Source organism: Hyaena hyaena, unplaced genomic scaffold (assembly GCF_003009895.1).
Source record: "Hyaena hyaena isolate Hyena2069 unplaced genomic scaffold, ASM300989v1 scaffold_516, whole genome shotgun sequence".
In the NCBI taxonomy this organism is placed as follows: Eukaryota; Metazoa; Chordata; class Mammalia; order Carnivora; family Hyaenidae; genus Hyaena; species Hyaena hyaena.
The window spans coordinates 1,384,373-1,392,311 of record NW_024081149.1 but is presented as its reverse complement, the minus strand read 5'-3'; positions in this window follow the sequence as shown (position 1 = coordinate 1,392,311).

The following is a 7,939-nucleotide window of genomic DNA, read 5'->3' as shown; positions in this document are numbered from 1 at the left end:
GCAGTGGATTTTCATGAGACAGACATATCATTGTAGGTGGTGATATGATCATTTCTACTCCTGAATGAGTCTAAAATTATATTATCCAGGATAGGCTACATTGTGATATAAGAACAAAATAACTGAAAATGTGCTCTCATAAAACAAAAGTTTATATCTTGCTAATCTTACTTCACCTTTGCAGGTAAGTGTTCCCTTACAGAGTCACTCAGAGGCCACACTGACACTCCTTCCTCCTTTGGAACATGCAGACTTTAAGGTCATCTTGGCTGAGAAAGAGTCTCCAGAACTGGGGTCTTCACTAGCCTGGAAACCACACACTTCGTTCAACTGGCCCGAACAGGGAAATGAATCTACCGAGCTGCAAAGGACTTGGGAAGGACAGGGAAGCATATGGAATATTTGGGAGAGGGTTACTCTTTCCATCATAGTAATCAATAGTCTATATATTGTAAATGGTACTGTAATATGCTGATCAAACGGTACGGTAAATTATGTTTATAATGCTTTTCTGAAGCGCCTAGTTTAATCATGAATATTTTGTTGTAAAACTGAGGAAAAAATCCTGAATTACAGTTTTGCATTGTTTTACTTAGCACCGTTTGTGGCAAACACTCAAACTACAGTCGTTAGGAAGGAAGCAAGTCTAGTGTACTTCTCTGAACTAGAAGAGCCTATTATTTCATAACAAAAAAGGCAACCATTTGGTAGAAAGAACAAAAACTGTGAACCTATGTGTGACAGGCAAAACTAGATCGACAGCTATGTTTTGTTATTTAAAATCAATACTTAAGAGCCTTTCTTTCTTCACAAAGATAAAGGAGTTATCAGAGCTAATGGCTGATGTGAATGCTTAGCACTGTTTTAACAGATTACAGGTCGATTTTAATTTTGCTTTACAAATTACAAAGGAGCCCATCAATAAGATTATGGACGAGAGACACCCAAATACTGCTGAGGAAGTAGTCCATCCTTTCAAGTTCAAATGGATTAAAGAAAAACATAAAGAGAAAAAAATTGCCAGGAAGTATGGAAAAGCAATGCATTTTTTTTTGTGAGTGCCTAAACCATGCAAAAATTCTTACTGACATAATTACATTGTAAAAAAAAAACGGATAATTATTTATCATAAAGATTTGGTTAGTAGCTTAGAATAATTTTTTTGGTTAATCCAAAAATGTGACCACAAATTTTTTTAAATACACAAAAATATCACTGTAAAATAATATATTCATTGAGACTTTGATTATGTAATATGAAGTGCAATATATTTTACAAATGTAGATTATAGAAGTATTTTATTTCACAGAAAATTAGACAGCTTCAGAAAAACCTGCTTCTCACCTGCTAATAAATGTAAGTATTACCATGTGTATGACTAATGACTTATATTGCTTTCCCTGTGCGATACAGGAATCTGTTGGGGTTATTACTGAGGATGGAGAGATTATCCACAATGCTTGGCCAATACAAAATGTAACTGGGAGATTTCTGGTGGGCTGCAGTTAAACTTGGGAGGGGCATGGGTGGGTCTTCTGGAATGCTGGAGGCCTGCTTAACCACAAGGACTGCCCAATGCCCAGGGGGCAGGCTCTCCCAGGTGTTTCTGCCGTCCTTGGGGAATTCCATTCTATACATTGTATACAAAGTTCAGCAAGACAATAGGATAAACAGACCCTTGCTGTGTATCTCTGTCTTGATTAGTCTCTTGTAATTTTTCACCTTTAAGTCATGCACCCTTTGTTTTTGCAGGCCTGAAATGTTACAGGCTCTTTGTACACATCAAGCCAGCTGAGATTTGTGATTGGCCTGACACTGCAATAAATGAGAATATGAATGAGGGGAATGGGATCTTGACCCCCATGCCTTCTCCTCCCTTTCTTAGCAAAGTGTGGACTAATCTTTCATCCCTTTGCAGAGAGTTTGCTGGCCATTCCCGGCAGGAATCCATTTTCCTCTGCACTAATTATACCAGAAATTCTCTAATAAATTTGATATGCAATTTTAAAAACAGAGGGAAAAGCTAATGCAAAAATAAAATCTAGCCTGTTATAATATGATGTGTTCATAATATATAATATATATTCATAAGTTTATAGAATCCTGTTATATTTTAAGAGTATGATCAGTAGATCTTAGAAAAAAGATGCAAAGTATTGTGTGTGTGTGTATACATACACATATATATGTATATATACACAAAGATATATGGAGAGTACACATCTGGACTGTGATATGTAGTCTTTTATACAAAGGTGGTAATCAAAAGTATGACCAAACTATTGACAAAGAACAGAAGCGAACGATAATAACCTGGCCATGCCCCTATTTCTTTTATTACTTGAAAGTCTGTTTTATGTAAAAAGACTCAGCTTTTGGAAATCGTTTTACATAGTATTCCACAGATTTGACCTTTAAGAAAAGCCTTTTATGACATGACAATTTTAGCATAGTCAAAAGAGAGGTCGGAAGTTCTGTCCTGCAGCCGCCCTGGGAGGGGGTCAGGGGAGGCAATCCTGAACTGCACTAGACTCCTAGCTACGCTTTTCTGAAGTCATTTCAGAGGGCCTCTGGTGAGATTCCATTCTCTGCAAAGTACACAGAAAGATGTTTCACAAGGGGAGAGTTAAAGAGTTGCTGAGGAAGAAAATACCCCAAAGCCCTCTTTGGCACAGACAGAAATTAAAAAAAAAAAAAAAAAGAAAACACCTTTCTTCCCTCCCTGAAACTTTAAGAAAGTGCCCTAGTACACAGTGAGTTCCTCTGCAGCAATTGCCGGAGTCAGCGCCTCAAGCAGAGAGGGCAGGCGCTAACAGTAAAAGAACGCAGTGATGCAAAGTATGGGCTTAGTCTGGAAAATGCTGGATTCCCTTCAGACCACTCCGGATGCAGTCAGCCAGAAGCTGAAATTTGGTTCTCAAGACTCCTCGGGGCAAAGGTTCAAATGGCTTATTCTAAAGTTGTTCCTAGGATTGTTTTTAGTTGTAATTAAGGGAAGTGAAATTCTGTAAGCTAAATGGAAGACTTTGTCAATGAAGTGAGACGTAATTACCTGGTGGTAGTTGAAAGTTCTTAATTTGTGCTTCAATGACAAAGCTGACATACACGGACTTCTGAAGACTTGAGAAGTGGGGTCAGAAGGAATCATTATAAGGCTAAGAGAGGAAACTGCATTTAGTTTCTTTCGTGCAATGAATTTGAAACCTGTTGTTTCTGTTAGTAAAATTTACCTCTGATCACAACCAGAAGGGAATTGTCAGCAGAGTAAAGAATAAAACAGCTAACCTTTTGCCTACTTGAAACTATGAATATGTTCAATTTCCTATTATCTAGCAATCCTGGTGATCTAGGACATACTTGTGTAAACAAATAAGCTACTAAGAACACATATTTCTTAAACCTCTCTATGCTCACAGAATAGAAAGCTTGACATTTTATTAGAAGACACTGTGCTCTTGTTATACAAACAGTATTTTATTATACGTTGCTTCATTTAATCTCAAGGCAGACAGTGTCTCTATTTTAATATGAAAGTAGGCTTCCTAGAAGTTAAGTACCTATTTGGTATCAACTAACTGAAAGGGTGGATGAAGATCCAAATGGAGGTGAACTTCAGGCAAAACCCATTCTTTCTCACATCACCATGCTACGTCTTCAGCTAAGGAGCGACATGCACAGCTAAGGAGCAACATATTTTTCTATGTAGCACAGCAATAAGAATGAAAAATTAGAAACATCAAGTGTATTCCGTCTCCAACAACTGTTTCTTAGTTCTGGGAGAGGTAGTCTTATGCAGAGTCTTTCAGCCTTCAGTAGACCACATGAGAAAGGACTAGAGCCTACGGAGCCCTCACAGTCCATGCTTGCCTCTGATCTAGGCTTGATGGGGACTCCTTTACTCTGCTTAAGCACATGAGCCCATGAGCCTCAGCACACCCTCAGATTTCTGCACTCAGACCCCATGGGGAGGGGTTGGGGTCCTTCCACTGCAGCACAAGGTGGGGCCTGTAGCTCCATCTTCAGCCTGGCTACAGGGGGGGTCAGCTGGCCACCAGGGACCTAGCCATTGCAAGGCACTGCGTCTTGTGAGCTCTCCCTTTCTCGCCATGAGTAAGGGCTGCACTGCTTGTGGCTGGTGTGCATGTTTTCTGTTCTTAGCAGCACTGATTCATAATCTGGTCTCTTCCCTGGGTGGCACTTATCTGCCTTTTCATCTTGACTGCACAGCCTGACCTCCCAGTGAATGGTGAAAACACTCAGCTCTGCATGTCTTACTAGGTAATTATGTGAATTCAAATAAATGGTCAATTAATAAAATTGGCTGCAAGCTACTCTTGAATTGCAGAGTTGAAAGGGAAGATTTGACTCAAGACGTCTTTGTCTCCAGGCCATAACTTAAACATCTTTTTGATTTAAGGCTACCTTAACTAACTTCAACTTTGGTTGAATCCTCCCACAGCCTCTGCTACAGCCAACTGCCAACTGCCCAGTCACCTCTCCATTTAACTGTAGAAATGTGATTGGATCTCAGCCCGGAAGCCAGGGACTGTGTGTAGTTCTAGAACGTCTTGAGCTATGTGAGGCACACTTATACATAAAAACGTATCTCAAAGGAAAAAAAATATTCAAACACAACAAAATGTAAATCTATTATACTGATGACATCATCATCCTGATACATTTTTTTCTGTGCGCACTATGAAGGCTGCTGCTCTTTACACATCATTAAACCTTTAAAAAGCTCCTCGTTTTAGACACAAATACATCTCACTAAAGCAGATATACTAAATGCATGAGTCGTCAGAGCAAAACCGTCTCCTCTGAGTAACTCAAAGGAAAGTTGTGAAACCGAGTCTCAAGAACTCCCAGAGACACCCAGATGAGGCAGAATAAAGCATGACTAGCAGATCACAGTCCTGCCCCACCCCCCACATTTATATTGAAACTGTGGGTATGTGCGTATGCCTATTGGTGTGTCTGAAGCATAGATACACTGCCTACAAGGATGCTTGTATAGCAATACTCTAAACAACAGTTAGTTGAACACATCCTTTAACAATTTTCTTCTCTGGTTGAAATCACTGACTTTTGTGGAGTTTATTTAACATTCATGGGTTTGGCTGGAAATCAGTCAGGGCTGGAGAATTAGATATCAAGGACTGATGTTTCAATATTGCTGTCTTCTATCTTCCTCTATCTTTACTTATTCTAAGTAGAATTCTCTTTGAGTCTTCCCTGTGTAAAACTGTTCTTGCCCCACTCCCACACCCCAGTTCCTGTGCCCACAGCACTATCTACCCAGTTGTGATGTGGAAAACCCAGGAGCCACAGATAAATCCAATTTATTAGCAAGTCCTGTTGGCTGTGCCTTCAAAAATAGATTCTGCACATGCACTTGACCTCTTATCTCTGGACTCCTACTACTTCAGTCCAAACTATCATCACAGCACCTGCTGTAGGCTCCAAACAATTCTCCCTGCCTCTACAGGGTGCTCCTGAAAATCCACCTCTACACTCAAGCCAGAGCAATCCATCAAAACTATACATGACAGCTTGTCATTCCCCTGCTTTAAACATCACACTGTCTTCTCCTTGGGCTTAAAATAAAACCTGAACTCATTTTCAGAATAAGGTGTTGTGTGATCTGTTACCCGCTGTTCTCATCACCCACCACAACCAACCTCACTTGGCTCCACTTTAAGTGCTCTTTCTTCTGTTCTTCAAGAGAAAAGCCTATCCAATCCTCAAGACATTTACATGGCCCTATTTTGAAAGGCTCTTTGCCAAAACCATTGTTCTACCTTTGTGATCTTTCTGTCTTCAAGTTTGAGTTTAAATGTTAACTCTTAGATAGGGAGCACTTATCTACCCATGTTAGATTAGCTGTCCACTTACCCCCTTTTTGAATCACATTATCCATTTTTATTTTCATCAAAGCACTTTTTGTAACCAAAATATTATTTACAGAGTTTTGTTTTTTGTTGTTGTTGTTTTGTTTGTTGGTTTATTAATACTAACTTCCCTCACTGCAGCCCTTTGTAAAAGCTATTACTGTCATTGTGCATTATTTTCCCAGGGGCTAAAATGTGCCAATCCTGCAATTCATGCCTAAGAAACAATTGTGGGTCAGTAATGAAAGAGCTTTGGTGCTGACAATAGACCAGAAGTATGCAATCTTGAAGAGCTGCTGGCAGACCCAGAAGGAACACTGACATTGACATCCTGTTTCAATATTTTTATGAGAAATTTTGATATTCTCTTACCAATGGTTTGGCAGAGATTTTAAAAATGGTTTTTAAATATGGCAAGCAAGCTTGATGAAGGAGAAGCAGGAGGATTACCACATGTGATGTCACTGAAATGACAAGTAATATCTTCTGAAAGTGCAAGACCATTTTAAAACAGGGAGAAATATATGTTCTTGTTGCTGTTGTTTCTTCTAGTTATTTGAATTCTCCTCTCAGAAGTTGGTATATTGGTCATAAAAATATTCCATCTAGTTACTGAAATACCAACCCATTTTACTCTATTCCTGATGCACAGTCAATAGGGGTTTGTCTCTCACAAGAGATTTTTTCTACATCTTTCATCCATCTCAGACATGCAAATAAAAATTAAACTCACTCAGATACATCATGCATATAATGTAGGTTTTTTTTTTTTGATACCCTGAGGATTTGTTGTTGTTGCTCATAAATCAATGGAAGGGTTATACTCATCCACACAGATGTAACCTCTTTTCTCTCTGATAGACATCATGTGGAGAATATTCTTCCCTTAGGAAGTTATACAAGTATAATACAATATCATAAAATTTGTACGTATTCTTTTAAGTGTTTCAGATCAATAAATGTACATTTAGAATACCATATATTCATTTATGTTGATCGGTGCTAAAATGCTATGTAAATCATTTTTGTTGGTAAATTGCTATGTCTTGAAATTGTAACCTCAAATTGATCCTAACGCTGATGTGCAAAGTTTTCAGTCTTGTACTGAGAACATAGCAGCATGCAAATAAATAAACAGTGATAACAACTAAAGTGCCAAAAAATAATTATCTAGTTTTGTGATAAGGATCGTTCTTTTGTTTCCATGAATGGATGTGCCCTCAAGATTCACAGGGTACAATGAAGAAAAAGCTCTGTGAGAAGCCCAGAAAGTGCAATGAAACAAATTACTTCAATGAACTTTCTCAGTCCTGGGTTCATAGAAACTAGGGAGAGTGGCAGATTTTGACAGACAGCAGTTAATGCTAGTACAGAGAAATCTTCAACTTCTCTCCATCTTAGATTCAGTGCTCTGCTGTCTACTTCTTATATGGTCAGGCATCTCATCTTCAGCACTTTCTGTCATTGAACATTTTCATACTCAATTAGAAGATTTATTTTTGTGCTTAAAATGTGATTTTATGAAAGCACACACATCTTGATAAAACCTATGGCCAGATTTATATTCCTTAAGAAAATATATACACATTCTTATACATTCCTGTATATTTAAATGTGTTCCTTCTAGAGCACTGGGTTATGAGAATATAAATAGTGAGTGGTAATCTATTCATTGTTTTAACATCTGCCCCCCATATTTCCTCTGTTGGGAATGGACTCTAGGAATTCAGAAGATGATGGCAACAAATATGGAAAATCCCTCTCCTGCTTACTTGGAAAAAGAAATTCGTGGTTTGTATGTTAGTTGTATTGTCCCAGGAGGGAGGGAGGAGTGAGAACAGTAGAGGAGGGGATTTGGAGAAGAGACAAGAAAGCAATAGGAGAATCTGGCTTCAGAGTGGGGCTGGGCTTGGGGGAAATTCAAAGTGACAGAGGCCCTCAAAGGATTTTTAAAAACGTAAAAGCTTAATGTTAAATTTGAATATACTTGATTTTTGATGTAACTCATCAGATGTCCCTTCATCCTGGAATATTAAGGGAAAAAAAGG